Source organism: Myripristis murdjan, chromosome 13, assembly GCF_902150065.1.
Source record: "Myripristis murdjan chromosome 13, fMyrMur1.1, whole genome shotgun sequence".
Taxonomy (NCBI): domain Eukaryota; kingdom Metazoa; phylum Chordata; class Actinopteri; order Holocentriformes; family Holocentridae; genus Myripristis; species Myripristis murdjan.
The window spans coordinates 4,456,052-4,470,686 of record NC_043992.1 but is presented as its reverse complement, the minus strand read 5'-3'; positions in this window follow the sequence as shown (position 1 = coordinate 4,470,686).

Genomic DNA, 14,635 nt, shown 5'->3' with positions numbered 1-14,635 from the left:
TTTTCAGAGGTAAACAAACCCATGGACTGACATGAACCCACAGTCCAAGAGGACGGAGGAGTTAAAACCTGTCAGAGAGTGTTTCTGAAAACCGGTGGGACGTGCCGCCATGTTGGTGGAGTGACAACAAAAGGTTACAGCGCAGTATTATCACCTCTCCACAACAAAACAAAGTGCATGTCAAATTGTTTGGGTTGTGGACGATTATTTAAATTAGACTTCAAAAGGGAGGGGGAAGGTCAGGGATGGAGAGGTGAAAATATTACGTCCTTGTTGTCTTCACCCGCATGATTTCACAGACCAGGAGGCGACAAGAGGGGAGGGGCTTGGTTCAGTTCAGGGTGGACGGTTACTGTCAAACGAAGTCTTCACTCCCCTGTGTATCAGAGCCATAACTTATGTTTGTAAGTCATTTTGATTATTTGAACAACTCTTAAAAATGAAACAAATAAAACTGTACAAAAACTGACACTGCTGTCTGTGTTTTCATTGTTATTCACGGGCATTCAAGCCACAGTGGCTTAACTGATTAATACTGGCCACATAACTGGCTTCAGTCATCACTGGACTGGGTTCACTGGTCCTGTACACACACTTGTGGCTGCCTTTGCTAGCATCTGACCTCTTCCACTCAGTCTAAACACTCTATGAAATTAACTCTTGTTGCTTTTGTTTTTCGGTTTCTGTTCATGGTGATTGATGGTAGATCAGTAATCCCCCACCTCCCCTCCTCATGATTTTAGCTCCATCTGAAAATGAGTTTGCACCACAACAGATGGATGTGCTGGAAAATGCAGCCTCACTGTTGTTGGCAATAACATCAATAAATCATTTTCAAATTTGCTTTGATACCTTGGAGTAATTACAGGAAACAAATGAGACCCTTTCATATGATAGCTTTTACCTCACAACAGTAGTATTAACAGTATTATTATTCATTAAATTTAAGACCACATTTCCCATCAGCCTCTTTGCCTTGCAGCACCACACCACCTACGCTGAAGCAGATTAACATATTGGAAATGATTTTCTACCAGCTTTTCACTCCTTCCACCTTTTGCCAGAAGCTGGCAGAGACTCTGACAGCTTTTGTTCTGGAAGAGCAACGTCCACTTCCTGTTTCATACCATAAAGCAACTGCACATTTCCTGCCAAATTTGATACTATAAAGGCTGCCAATGGTCAACCAGCCTTTATACTATATTACTGTGAATAAATGAGACTGTCATTTTTTCACAGTAATTATCCTAATTTTTCAAAATCTGTGATGATGATGATGCTATATGTGGTGAAGATCAGCAAGCCTCTGTTATTTGAAGACACATGATTTCATGCTGCATCTGCCCAAATCCTGCATCATTTCTGCTGCATCTGCTGTTGCCCACATGCCAGGCTTACAGTGCACATGGCTGGACCCAGCAGACCGGCGGCATCTGGACAGGCTGAGAAAGTATCCTAATACACCTTCCCATGTTTTTGACAATCTTGTAATATCCATGTTCGAGTCCATTATCAGTCAAGCTCCCTTCGTCACACCTGCCTCCCTCCGTGCTGCTTTCACAGGTCGCAGAACAGATAAACAGGCTGTCAGCGTTGATGTGAGACATGCCAAACTACGACATGCAGTCGGAGACAGTTTCCAGCCTGTGACAGCCCATGACCAACTCGTGTCAAGCCTGCAAAAAAAACAAAAAAACAAACAAAAGAAAAATCCACATTACAGCTTGCCCATGCATGCCCGCCAGCAGTCATCAACAACATACCTGTGCTGCAAACATAGCACCTTTAATACACTTTCTATGTTCTAAACTGGTGCTTTAATTTCTAGGCATTTCTGGGCATTTTCAGAAAAATAAAACATAAATGGTCCACTTCACACTGCCATAATTGCAAGTGCACCTACTGTCTAGACTGCTGAAAATAGCCAGTACCAAGACTAAGTTTTGGCTAACCCTCCTAAAAAGTTTCGAGTGCATCAAAGTCCACCCAGAGTTTTCACCCCCGCAACCATGGGAACCGCCAGGAAGTTTGGGCCCCATGAAAACAAATATATATATGTTTACTCGATGATGGTTTAATAATTTGACATTTGTTTTTACCTATTTTTTGGGGCCCCTGTCAGGCAAGGGCCCTTGGAATTGTCCTAACTTTCCCCCCATATACGGCGCCCCTGCCTGCAACAATTCTCCAAACTTTGGAGAAGTTCAGAGAGTCCAGACCAAAGACTGCAAGTGAAAGCCACCTCTGTTCTCCAGAATATTTTCTATGTGTGGTCACTTGGTGATTTGAATGGGGATGAGGGTGGATGCCGTCCTCCTTGTGAAAAAAATGAATTAAATGCATCCCTCTTTGTGACCTGCTGTCCGCCCTCTCCAGGCCCTGGCAGCAGAGCGAGCACAGGGGCAGACGGCTTGTTTAGTTGAACTTGTTAGTCTAGTCTGCCTGACCCACTCATCCCTTACCTGACTGAGGTTTGTCCAAGTTGGAGTCTGTGGCCCCGACCACACGTCTGAAACATCAGCAGCCTCACTGTGCTGTGTGCTGATAAACCCATGGCACTGTCCATGGTGCTGAAGTAGCACCATGGACAGTGCATTGTGTATTTTTCTCTCATTCCCACGCTTTTCTCAGTTTCACCTGCATATACTATGCATGTTCAATTCTTTGTGTAGTCATAGAAGAGCAAGAGGATCACAGACACACTGCTGCCTGTTCCTATAATATTCCTTTAATATTTCTATGCATGTTCAGTCTGTGCTGCTGAAAATACCCTCCACACCAAGCCACCTCTGTAGCAAAATATTGTAGGTGAGACATGACTACAGACCTGGGAGTGAAAGAGGTCATATGACTGAGGAAATGAACCTGCACTGACCGCACTGCGCTCAGCTGCCACAGTTACTTAATTTGAGGTGAAGTTTATACCTTATACCTCCTTATCCTTTCTGGTTTTTGTGGAATAAACAAACGCAACGGTAGTACGCATGGGTAGCGATAATCACCGTGGCTGGACTGACGGAGATGAAAAACTCAGACTCCATCAAGAGAAACACAAAGTCCCTGTCCCGCCCACACTGTTTGATTGACAGGTGGTCCCTGGGAAGCGGTGTGTAGAAACACCACAGCCATGAGCGCTTAAAGCAACAGAGACGGAGCCTAAATAAAGAAAAGAAACGACTGGAGGATGGGCCTAACATTTTAATTTTCTCTGTCAGTCAATCCTGTCAGTCATGATGTAAGAGTAGGTGTCATTTTCCTCTAATGATGGATGTGTTCCTTTATCTCTCTGTCACTCTGCCGCTGCTCTCCTGTCACTCTCTGCTGATTACAGTTCAGATAAACACAGAGCCTCGTCTGTCAGAAAAAGTTGTCGTCTGTATGTACAGTTTAGGTTGGACTGGAAACTGCATCTCCTCTTCCTCCCTGAATGAGAGCTTCAGTTATTAGTTCTCAGAGAAGTTTTTCTGCTATAATTAGTAAAGCTCGTGCTGCACGTGAGATTTAAGCTGGATAAAAAAAAAGTGTTAGCAAACTGCATGTGCATCTGTGTCCTGCGTCCTTCCTCTGTTTTCATGCTCCCTCTTCTCCTCCTCTTTTCTCTTTGAAATCTTTCCTCTGCGCGGTTTAACTTCATTCATCAACATGGACCCCTGTTTTGTGTTTTCACTTTAATTGTCCCGATCTCTTCTCCTCTGTTCACCCCAAGGTTATTATAGTTTAGCATTTTGACATTAGTTTTCACTTTTTATTTTGTTCTGACTGTTTGTTTTCAGTTTCAGTTTAGTTTTAGTTAGTTTTTAAGTTTGTTAGTTGCTTAGTTTTTGTCAACGCCACATACTTTTCTCCAAGAAAAGAGGTACAGCACCAAACGCAAGGCCTGAAAAGCAGTAAAAGTAAAAGCTTCTATGAGCTGGCCGTAGGTTGAGTCACTACTGCATTGCACCGGCCGGTGACAGACGTTTATTGAGATGCAGATTATTACTATTACTTTGAGTCCTCTTAAAGCTGCTCTGTGCCTCTGCAGACAGTGAGTCATGCCACCTGCTTGCAGAGCTGTATGGTTTCTGCTCAATTCATTTGTTGAAGCAGCCATGTTACTGGAAATGTTCGACTGATCTCTGGTGACTGGTTTCTTTAAAAACTCAACCTGTGTCCGTGTTTTCATGTCTGTCAGCACACACCATCTATTTGTGTCGAAGGATAAACTGAATGTTTTAATACTCACCTCACCCACCTGGACTACTGTGGTTCTCTCTGTTCATATCTTCTAACAGAAACCACATTTTCACCTCTGAACGTCCACTGGTTCAGCTACTATGGGTAGCATTTCCTGTTAGCTTAGCATAAAGACTGGAAATCTATGAGTCGTTAGTCTGGCAAAAAGTCTTGGCAAAAACATATTAGATCTGGCACAAATTAATATTTCCTAAAAGAACTCTTGTTGTTGTTGTTGTTTTTTCTTAGTCTGCATGATCCTCTCTGTAAATCAGAAGAACAACATTATCACAATATATAGAGAAAGTTTGAAAACGAAAATAAATAATAATGATAATTACGCTATTTGTCAATTTCATCTTCAACTTTGTTTATTGTGCATTTTGTTTCCTTTTTTTTGCAAATTAATTACACCCAAATACGAGTGTAGGGAGGAGAGGGTCTTTAACCATGTCAGGAGTGTGTGTGTGTGTGTGTGTGTGTGTGTGTGGAGGAGAGAAACTGAAATGATTTAACAGGCAGTGGATTATTTACATGATATTACATGCTTATTATTCACATGTTATCAACGTGTCAACTCTTCAGTATCCCGGTTATCGTCATTACGGACATATTGTGACAGCCCCTAGTTCAAGCTTATCGTTGCTCCATTCTGGCATCTTCAAAGTTGCACTGATAAGGCCAGTGTTACAGTATTTGTGTACTAGTTAATGATTTTGTGAAAGTGTCATCATAGTTTTCCTGTGAACCAGTGACTCACACTATCTGTGTTAACCTCTGTTCAAAACGTGTGAGAAACGTGTTTTCAGGCATGTTTTAAGTCACACCACGCAGTAAAAAGATGATCAAACCAATAAAATCCAAAGCAGTGACAGTGAAAGAAAAAAACACACATGTAGTTGTGTCATCTCTGCTGCTGTGATGATGTCGTGCGTTTGAGTCCGGCTCGTGACCTCGGCCTCCCGGCGATCTCTGCCACCACTTCCATGTCACTGGCTGCTTTCCACCAGCCGGCTCTCCTGAAGACAATAGGCTGATCTGTGTATTCATGTGTCGCTCAAGGACAAACAAACGGCCTCATTGTTCTGGGGAAAGAGGCTGTTGGCTGAGTTTTCTCTGAGGCGCGGCGCTCGGCCCAGTGGACCGGGACCGCGCTCACCGCCATCTGAAGGCCTGCTCCACTCAGCCTCACTTCAGTACACACACAGTGGAGCGCACACGCAAACAGATTTTAAAAATGTTAAATTGAATGTAATGAAAGCCCAGGTGAATGTGTTGCGTGGGTTTTTCACCTTGCATCAAGACCAGCGTGCGTGTTGCTATGGGCAACAGTCAGAGTGAATTTTTTCAAGGGTGCCTTGGTTAAAAAAAAAAAAAAAAGTTTGGGAAACAACTTGTAGGTGCATAGCCACCACTTAGCTGAAAACCCACGTTCCCTGCTACACTGCAGTACGTGTTGTAAAGGCAGTAATATTATAATCAATAATAATCCAAGCATTAATTACATGAACTGTTCCAAAGACGACCACCTGTGTGATACAGTGCACCTCACAAGTCAAACCACATTAATAATGAATATAGCTCCAGGTGAGAATATTATAATTAATAATTATGATAATTCTGCTGCTAATAATGGTAACTGTAGAGTGCTGTGGACATATCCAGGATGAAATGATGAGCTGTAGGATGTTGAGTGTGTCGTCCACACCAGCGTGTTCACCAGGTGCTTCATTTACCTGACTGCAACATTTTGCCTAGAAAACTGCAACAGCAAACCAACAGCCAGCATGCAATAAATGAACCTCATAACATTATAACAATATAACATTACCAATAAGAAATGGAGTGAAAGAGTTGCAGTGACAGAGTGCGTCCTGAGCAGATTTATTTTATGACTGCAGCCAAAACACTCTGTCGTTTGGGTTCTGGCTCCTCTGAGTGGGTTTGAGAACCACCTCTCCATCTTTCACCAACATCACTGCTGCAGCCTTCACGTCCAAGCTGCAAATGAGCACTTCTGCTCACTTCTGCACTGCAACATTTATAAATTGGAAATATTTTTATATTTCATTTATATCTCTTTAAGTGTACCTCTTTTCCATGTTTTAAATGTTACTATTGTTATTGAAAAATACATACTTAAAAAACCCAGTAATATATTCATGATTTACTGTTATGTTTTGCTGTTTTCAGATTTCTCTCACGTGTCCCCTGTAGTGCGCCCAGTTTGAGAAATGTGGATCTACACAACAGACCGATTATCTTTCTGTATGCCTGTGATCATTTGTGATGAAAAATAGCCACAGCTGTAACTGGATAAAAATATGAAATGAACATTATTATCACTGTATGCATACACACACGAACACGAACGTGGCTGGTGTCTTTTTTTTAATGCATCTTTGTTGATGCTGTTTTTTGTTTTGTTTTGTTTTTTTGTTTTTTTTTTTGCTTGTTTGTGTTGTGTTGTGTGTGATGATGGCTGGAGATGATGATATTTTTTATGTTTTTATGTTGTTTTTAGACTCAGAGAGCCAAAAGGCAATTTTCTATCACAGTGGGATGGACAATAAAGTTTTTCTTGAATCTTGAATAAAACATCTGTAATCCGATGAGAGAAAAAAAGCTCATTTCTAGGCAGCTGTTGGGCACCAGTGAAGGTGGTGGGACGGGACGTGTCGTCTCTTTGAAAACTGTTTGCCTCCTCTCTCCTTTCACATTGTTTCCTCTCTTGGTTCCTCCTTGTTTCCTCTGTGATGTTTCATGAGGGAGTTGAGAGATCAAAGGTTCAAGAATGAAGAAACAAAAACCATGTTAAAAAAATGTATAAGGTAAGGCCCAAAAGCAGTATCACACTTGCAGAGGGAAAAAGACCTTAATGAATGACAAAGAAAATGTAAAACATATATAATAACACATATTTCAGTAGCTTAAATCACAATGTGAGCACAGATAGGTTTTATGATAAAAGTGTGTATTAAGAAGATAATTACAACATGACAGCCTCAGCGATGCGACCTTTCTCCAAGCATCATTTTTGAGATGTTCATGCCTGTGGCTTCCCGGGAGGCAGAAAAGTTTTTCATGAAACAAAGTCACTTCTCCTGGGAAAGCAGCAAGTGTGGAAACTGACTGAAATTTTAGCCAAAGCCAATTTTTCTTGAGCACCTGCTTAACAGGCGAGTTTCTCCACTCGCTCTGCCCCGAGGTAAATGAATGAACCTCCGCTAATTCTTGTTGATGGTGCGTCTCACACCGTTAGCCAACAAGATTACCCCGAATGTCATTAGCCTTCACCTGGCTGGGATCACCACTGAAGGCTGCGGCAACCTCGCCGGGTCGACCAGGACCGGACTGAGATCTGTGTTGTTTGTGTGACCGAGTTTGAGCAGCTTATCCAGCAGCGTCGCTCCAAGCGGACCACGATCCAGTCACACCTCTGCCCAGTTTGAACGCTGTCTGGGTGTTGCCGGCACTGTTTTGCAAGTCAGTTATGTAAAAGACTGTTGTTTTCCGCCTGGATCCTCCAGTTAACAAGGGGATGCATCTCATTTTGTCTTAACAAGGGAGGAGGTGGAATATATTGTAAGATAAGCAGCTGGAGGCCCGCTGCTCCATCACATTTAAGCGATCTGACTTGCAGACAGTGAGCAGGTAGCACCGCGCTCCAGTGTCCTGATCAAGCCGGGATCAAACCTGTGAGCTCTGCCACCTCATTTTCCTCCTCCAGTCAGTCCAATCCGTTCTTTTTGCTTTTCATGGCTCATACTTTCTTCCTGTATGATCTGTCTTGGATTGTGAAGGCGCTGCTTGCCAAGTAAACCAGATGACCTCACTTTTTCTCTCTCCAGGCTCAATGTTAATAAGTTTTTTTTTTTTTCTCATTTGCAGCGCTCTTTCCTCACAGTCTGAAGCCTGCCTGTAAGTCAATTATGTAAAACACTGTTCTTTCCCAAAGTCCGGGGCGGCACTAGGCCTTAATCCGTCTGGGAGTGCCAGCCGCCCGCAGCCTCCTTCCTGCCGTTCGGCTGCCTGTGAAATTAGATCCCTCCTACTTTTTTCTTATTTCATTTCTCGTGTTAATTAAAAGTGGTAATTACTGTTTGCTGGTTCCTAAGCTCCCTTTTCATCCACAAGCCGATATGCAATGAGTTGTTGGTGGGAAAGGGGCTGGACTGGACTCAGTGTGTTAAACCCTAAAGCCCCTGCAGCAGACTCAGTCCACATTGTGTAATATGGTGGATTGCTCCTTTGTTTTGGCTGGGCGGCTCAGATCTGCTGGCTGTGAACACACTGCTCTCATTACTGTCACCGCACATTCTTTTATAATCACTTTAATTACTCTCATTGCACACTATTAGTTATCCATCAGCATCAGCAGCTTCCTCCACATGCAGGTCGAGCCCTTTGTCCATGTAGACAGTGCACTCACCTCTCCTGGCTTATTTTTATTTTTCTATTTTTCTATTTTTTTTTTTTTTTTTTTTTTTTTTTTACAGGCCAATGCTTTATGTTCAGGCTGATTTTATACTGACAGGATCATTCTTTTTTGTTATTCTAACTGTTGCTGTGCAGGTTCATGTCAATTGTTATGAGACTAATTTTCATCTTTTAATCCCTTCATTTTTAACTTTGATTGTAACAGCCTCATGTTATTTCTATTGTTACAGGTTACAGTTATTGCTTGTATCTCTAATTTGCATTGTGTGTATTTATCGTATTGAGTATTTATGTCTATCCATTTACCCAGACATCCACCCATAACATTACAGCATTTGAGCAGATGAAATTGTGGCAAAGTCCAGCTGTAGACAGCTGATAAATTGGCTTTTGTTTTGTGATTTTCACTAAACCATGAAGAGCTGCAGGCGGTGTGAGAAACTTAAACTTCTTAAATAACAGAAATGAGGTTTGGCCACCTTTGATCAGTCCGGCCGAAGCAAAACAGAGCTCAAGAAGAGAAATGGAAATCCAGTTGTACTGATGTGCGAACCAGAGAGAGCTGGACGTGGTAAACAAACGCTCTTCAACAACCAAAAGACAGTTGGCTGATTAAGCGGCTTCTCATCAGACAAACTCTGGATTATAGAACGAAGCTCAAAAGATCCAGAGCGGAGTGAGGATGAAGGGCTAAGGCTAGCTGTGTTATCAGCTCCACAGCCTCCTGCCTGTTGTTTGCCCAGCGGCCAGCCTGGGACGGTCAGGCCGCTGACTGGCTTCTCACGGTCTGTACTTCAGTGACTGGCCTCAAAATGTCCCCGCTCTCTCCTTTCCCACGCTTGGATGCAAACACTGCTCTGGAAACATGAAAGACTTTTCTCTACACTGACTAAACTCACCTCTGTCAAATGTCACATAGTTTTCCCAGTTTTTCCCTTTGCCACAGCACCTAGAGGATTGTCCAGTGTTGTCCAGTGTTCCCCCATCAAACACTGGGTTTGCCATCGCTGGCAGTGGAGCCTGAGGTGTCAAGCGCCAAGAGAGTAAAGAGCGCAGGCGCAAATGAGCCTTGTCACAAAGTACCATTCTGAAAGTAATTTTTAGTCATTTTGCCAAGTGTAGCTTCAGAGCACAGCTTTCGGTTCATTTACCCCCAGCCACCCACCCCCTCAGCTACCATTCGGCATTATCTTTCATCTCCCACCATCAACAAGTGGCTATTAATCTGAATGGCAGTGCCAGTTTTATATTTTCTGGATATATGGAGTCAGCTCTTGGCCTGCCAGCTCCCCACAGATCACTGACCATTACTCATCCTCTCCTTCCACTCCCACCAAATTATCTTATCCTCTTTCCTTCTATCTGCACTTTATCCTCTCATCTTCTATCTTCTTTTATCTCCAAATCCCCTCATCTAACCGCCATCCCTTCCCCCCGGCTGACCGGCTCTTTGGGCCTATGCTGGTGTAGAATTACACATTCAGGAATTTAGCAGACATAATCTCTATTTAAGTGAAACGCACGGACAGAATAAAATAAGTTTAAAAAGTGGACCGAGCTTCCTCAGGGCAGGGAGACAGTTTCTCTTTCTCTTTTCCCTGCAGATCCCAGGATTTTTACCTCCTCCCACTTTAGTCACATGGCTACCACAGATCCTAAGCAAAAAAATGCAATTCTTTAGTGATTTAACATGGGAGAAAATATACATAAAGTTAGGTCCGTAAGTATTTGGACAGTGACACAATATTCATAATTTTGCCCTTGTACACCACCACAGTGGATATGAATCAAGATGTGACTGAAGTGCAGACCTTCAGCTTTAATTTAAGGGGTTGAACAAAAATATGACATTAACCGTTTAGGAATTACGGCCAGTTTTATACACTGTTAGCCCATTTTCAGAGGCTCAAAAGTAAATGTAATTCCTTAATGGTTAATGTCATATTTTTGTGCAACCCCTTAAGTTAAAGCTGAAAGTCTGTACTTCAATCCCGTCTTGATTACTCCATTTCAAATCCTTTGTGGTGGTGAACAAGGGCAAAATCATAAATACTGTACCACTGTCCAAATACTTATGGACCTGACAGTAGGTGCCCAGAGGCTGCAGATGAAAACTAGCCTGTCACATTTATAGAAATTTTACTAATGTTCACTGTCCCTGTCAAATAAACAGTGAGGCAAATGAAGCTCTTACCTTTTTGTAAAGTTAAGACGATTTTTAAGTTTGGTCCAAGTTGTTTATACAGTATTTCCTTCGTGATTTTCTGTCATACACGACAATTTGAGATAGATAGATAGATAGATAGATAGATAGATAGATAGATAGATAGATATACTTTATTGATCCCAACCAGGGAAATTCTGGTGTTCCAGCAGCAACAGTAGAAACTGAGATTGAGATTGATTGATATCTGTATCTCATCAGGGGTGTAAGGGGACAAGAGGGGAAAAAATCTGAAGTGGAGTGGGGAGCAAAAATGAGATTTAAAAAGAAAAGTAGCCCCTAAAATCTACACCCATGCATCTTGTGCACTTGTTTTGGTTCCTCGAAAAAAAAAAATTCAAGAATTTAAAGTAATACTGTGTTACATTTTTGTATTTTCTTCTTTATGAGCAGTATAATGGTGTTCATTAGCAGTCATTAGACCTCAACTCTCAGCCACTGGTCCCCTCCACCATCTGCCCCGCCCCACTCCCTCTCCCCCTCACCGCACACCCCACCCCTCTTCCGACTCTGACTCCGTCTGGTCAGTAAGACAGGCAGTCTGTCTGCAGCAGTAATCCCCTTTAAATCCTTCACACCTACAGGTTTCGGCTCACGACCACGCTGTGTCGCGTCTGACTCATGACTCAGAGCCGGTGAAAACAGGGAGACACACACACTGTATTTCAGACATAACACAGATGTGCAGGCTACGGTGCGAGGCCACAGCTCAGCGCTGTGTTTGAGTTAGGGCCCAGCCACTGGCATGGACCTCATGACACAACAAGTATGTTGATATGTTGCAATACTCAACCCAACTGACTGAAAATGTATAAACAGAGCTTAAAATGAAATGAAAATAAAATAAAATGAAATGAAATCTGATGTAAAACATTTGGGTAGACTTAGCAAAATATACAACATATTTTATGAAAAATCAAGTGACAAACTGACACAAAACTCCTTCCGCCTTCCTTCCCTTTTGATTATTACAGAAAATACTGTAAAAAAAATACTTTAAAAAATCATAGGATCCAGCCATAAAGGGGCACCACAATGATTATCGGTATGAAGGTGATCCAGTGGATGTCAGTAGCCATCACAAACCTAGCTTTAAAAATAATAATAATTAAAAAAAAAAAAAAACCTCCTGAGGGTTTTTTTTTTTTTTTGGCTTGTTACAGGCAACACTGTGATTACAAAAAGAGCCAAAATGAGACTTTGGGCTCAGGCACCATTTTTGGTGAGTCCTATCTGCTCGGGTAAGCAGTTGCCCACAGGTAACCTTCTTGTGTCTATATTGTCATTTGCTTTCCATATTTAGGAACAATGTCAAATTAAATACAACACCAAGTCATTAAAAGTTGATCTGAGGGACATTAGTCTCACAGAAAAACAGTTTTCACTCTCTGAGGCTTTACCGCTGAGCCGTCCACACAGAGAGACTACAACACTCCTCCAACGCTTCCATCAGATCCCGAGGAGCCCACGATCAAGCCCTCAGGGTTTTTTTTTTTTTTTTTTTTTTGGCTCCTCTCGCACATTTCTTTTTATTTTCTCTTTCCAGTCTCTTTGTTTTGCATGTTCTATACTTTTTGTTTTTATGAGTTTCACTTGTTTGTTTGTTTTTGTTCGTATTTTGTTTTTATAATGTATAATAATAATAATAATCATGATAATAAACTAAACGAAGCAATATTTTTCCTTCTTCCACAGAGTCGAGGCTAATACTGCATAGACACCTCAACTTGTTTGCATCTGGAGATTTGGGGATGATGAAAGGCCAGGATCTGAGGACGGGACCGGTCGAGAGGTGTTTATGGGGAGTAAGGAGATCGGAGATGTAAGTGTGGGTGAGGTCGTGTAGTGCTGTGTATGTAATCAATACACTGTTATACTTTATTGTGAATTTAAACTGTCATGTCAGGCACCTTGTCGAGCTGCTGGGTGTTAGAAATGCTTGCATTCACATTTAGCCCTGCAGCAGCTCTGTGGCTGCAGGTCACTGTTGGCTCCTGAGAATATCAGCGTGTGATCGGTGATTGTAAAGTGTCTCTGCATCTTACTGATGCATAAATACTGAATGAAACATTTTCTCCTGAGAGGTAAACACTAGGGATGGGATTTGATAAGATTCTGATTCCATGATTGAATCTGCTTATCGATTCGATTCTTTAACAATTCTCTTATCGAATCTCATTGAGCAAGAGGAAGAAAAAAAAGTACAAATGGGTTTATTTGTATTAACTTTCTTTTATATCATTGAGTTGTTAAAATGCCACCACTCCTGTCCATCCAAATGACTTTTACACAACTACATTTGAGCACAACTAGCTTTGGCCGCGCTAGCTTTAGCCGCACTCCTGCTGCTGCTGCTGCTTGGCTGAGATTCATTGACATTAGCGTCACTCCAGAGCGTATCGAAGACGTGACATTCCTGCAGATTAGCTGCCTGCTGTGTGGACAAATGTTTCTGCTGCTAGCACTTCCTCCCTTTGTCCAAACAGAAGTTTTGCAAGCGTTGCAAGCAGCTCTGTTGTCGTCTTTCCCCGTGAAGTATAACCAAATTCTCGATACTCGATAGCGGAATCGTTGAGCACTTCGGCAAACGAGTCCAAGGATTCGGACCACTGAGAACCGGTTCTTAACAGGGACCGGTTCTCGAATCCCATCGCTAGTAAACACTCAGAAAAACTGTCACACTTCTACAATCTCTGCAAGACTATCAACACGGATTGCTGTTATTTTCTGGTATCTTGAAACTTCCAGTTTCCAGAATGTAAAATCTGAAAAAGTCCAATCAGCTGATGAATTCAAAAGATTCCTGCACACACAGTATTAGCCACGCAGTGATTTCCATCAGCGCCACAGACGCACACGCTCACATCATGAAGTGATTCTCATCGCTCTGTTCTTCTAAGCATCAGCTGCTAACAGATATTAATCCTCTTTTACGGTGGAATTAACCTTTAGGTAGACTTATATACTCTCTCCTCTCCTCCGACTGTGAACCGTGTCGTAACGGTGTGACGGTGCACAATCTGTTGCCATGGAGACGCTGCCGGTTTCTAATTGTCCCACAAGGACAGAAGAAGCTCTGACGCAGGATTTCTGCTCCGTTTCCCCTCCATTGTCATGACCTCCTCTTGACTTTCTGCTCTCCCTCTCTCTGCCTCAGTCTTTCCTTCTGTCTCCCCCAGTCTTTCATTTTCTCCCCTGTGCATTAAATTATATCAGACACACACACACACACACACACACACACACACACACACGGGCATGCATTCCTGGGCTGGTGCAGTATGGAGAGTAATGAGGCTGCTTTCTGCTGAGTTGGCAGAGTGTGTGTGTGTGTGTGTGAGAGAGAGAGGGAGAGGGAGAGAGAGGGAGAGAGAGAGAGAGAGAGAGAGAGAGAGAGAGAGAGAGAGAGAGAGAGGAGAACGAGTGAAGAGGAGGAATGACGCATCAGTGACAAGGACAAACAGCCGTTGGGGGGAAGGTGAAGACTGAAGTAAAGTATGAAAAAAGAGTAAAGATGTAAAAATACATGAGAGGCAGCGGGGGGGAGAGAGGTGGGAAGGGGCACGGAGCAAAACAGGAGGATGACGGCAAAGTTTAAAAAGGATATGGACAGAAAAAAAGATGTTTTTTAAGTGTCAGGAAGGAGGAGAGGAGAAGTGGGGAGGCGTGTTGAGAGAAAAAGGACAGGGAGGACAGCACTGAAAAGAAAGAAAATGGAGATGAGGAAGAAGAGAGGGAGACAGAGAGGAAGGGGGT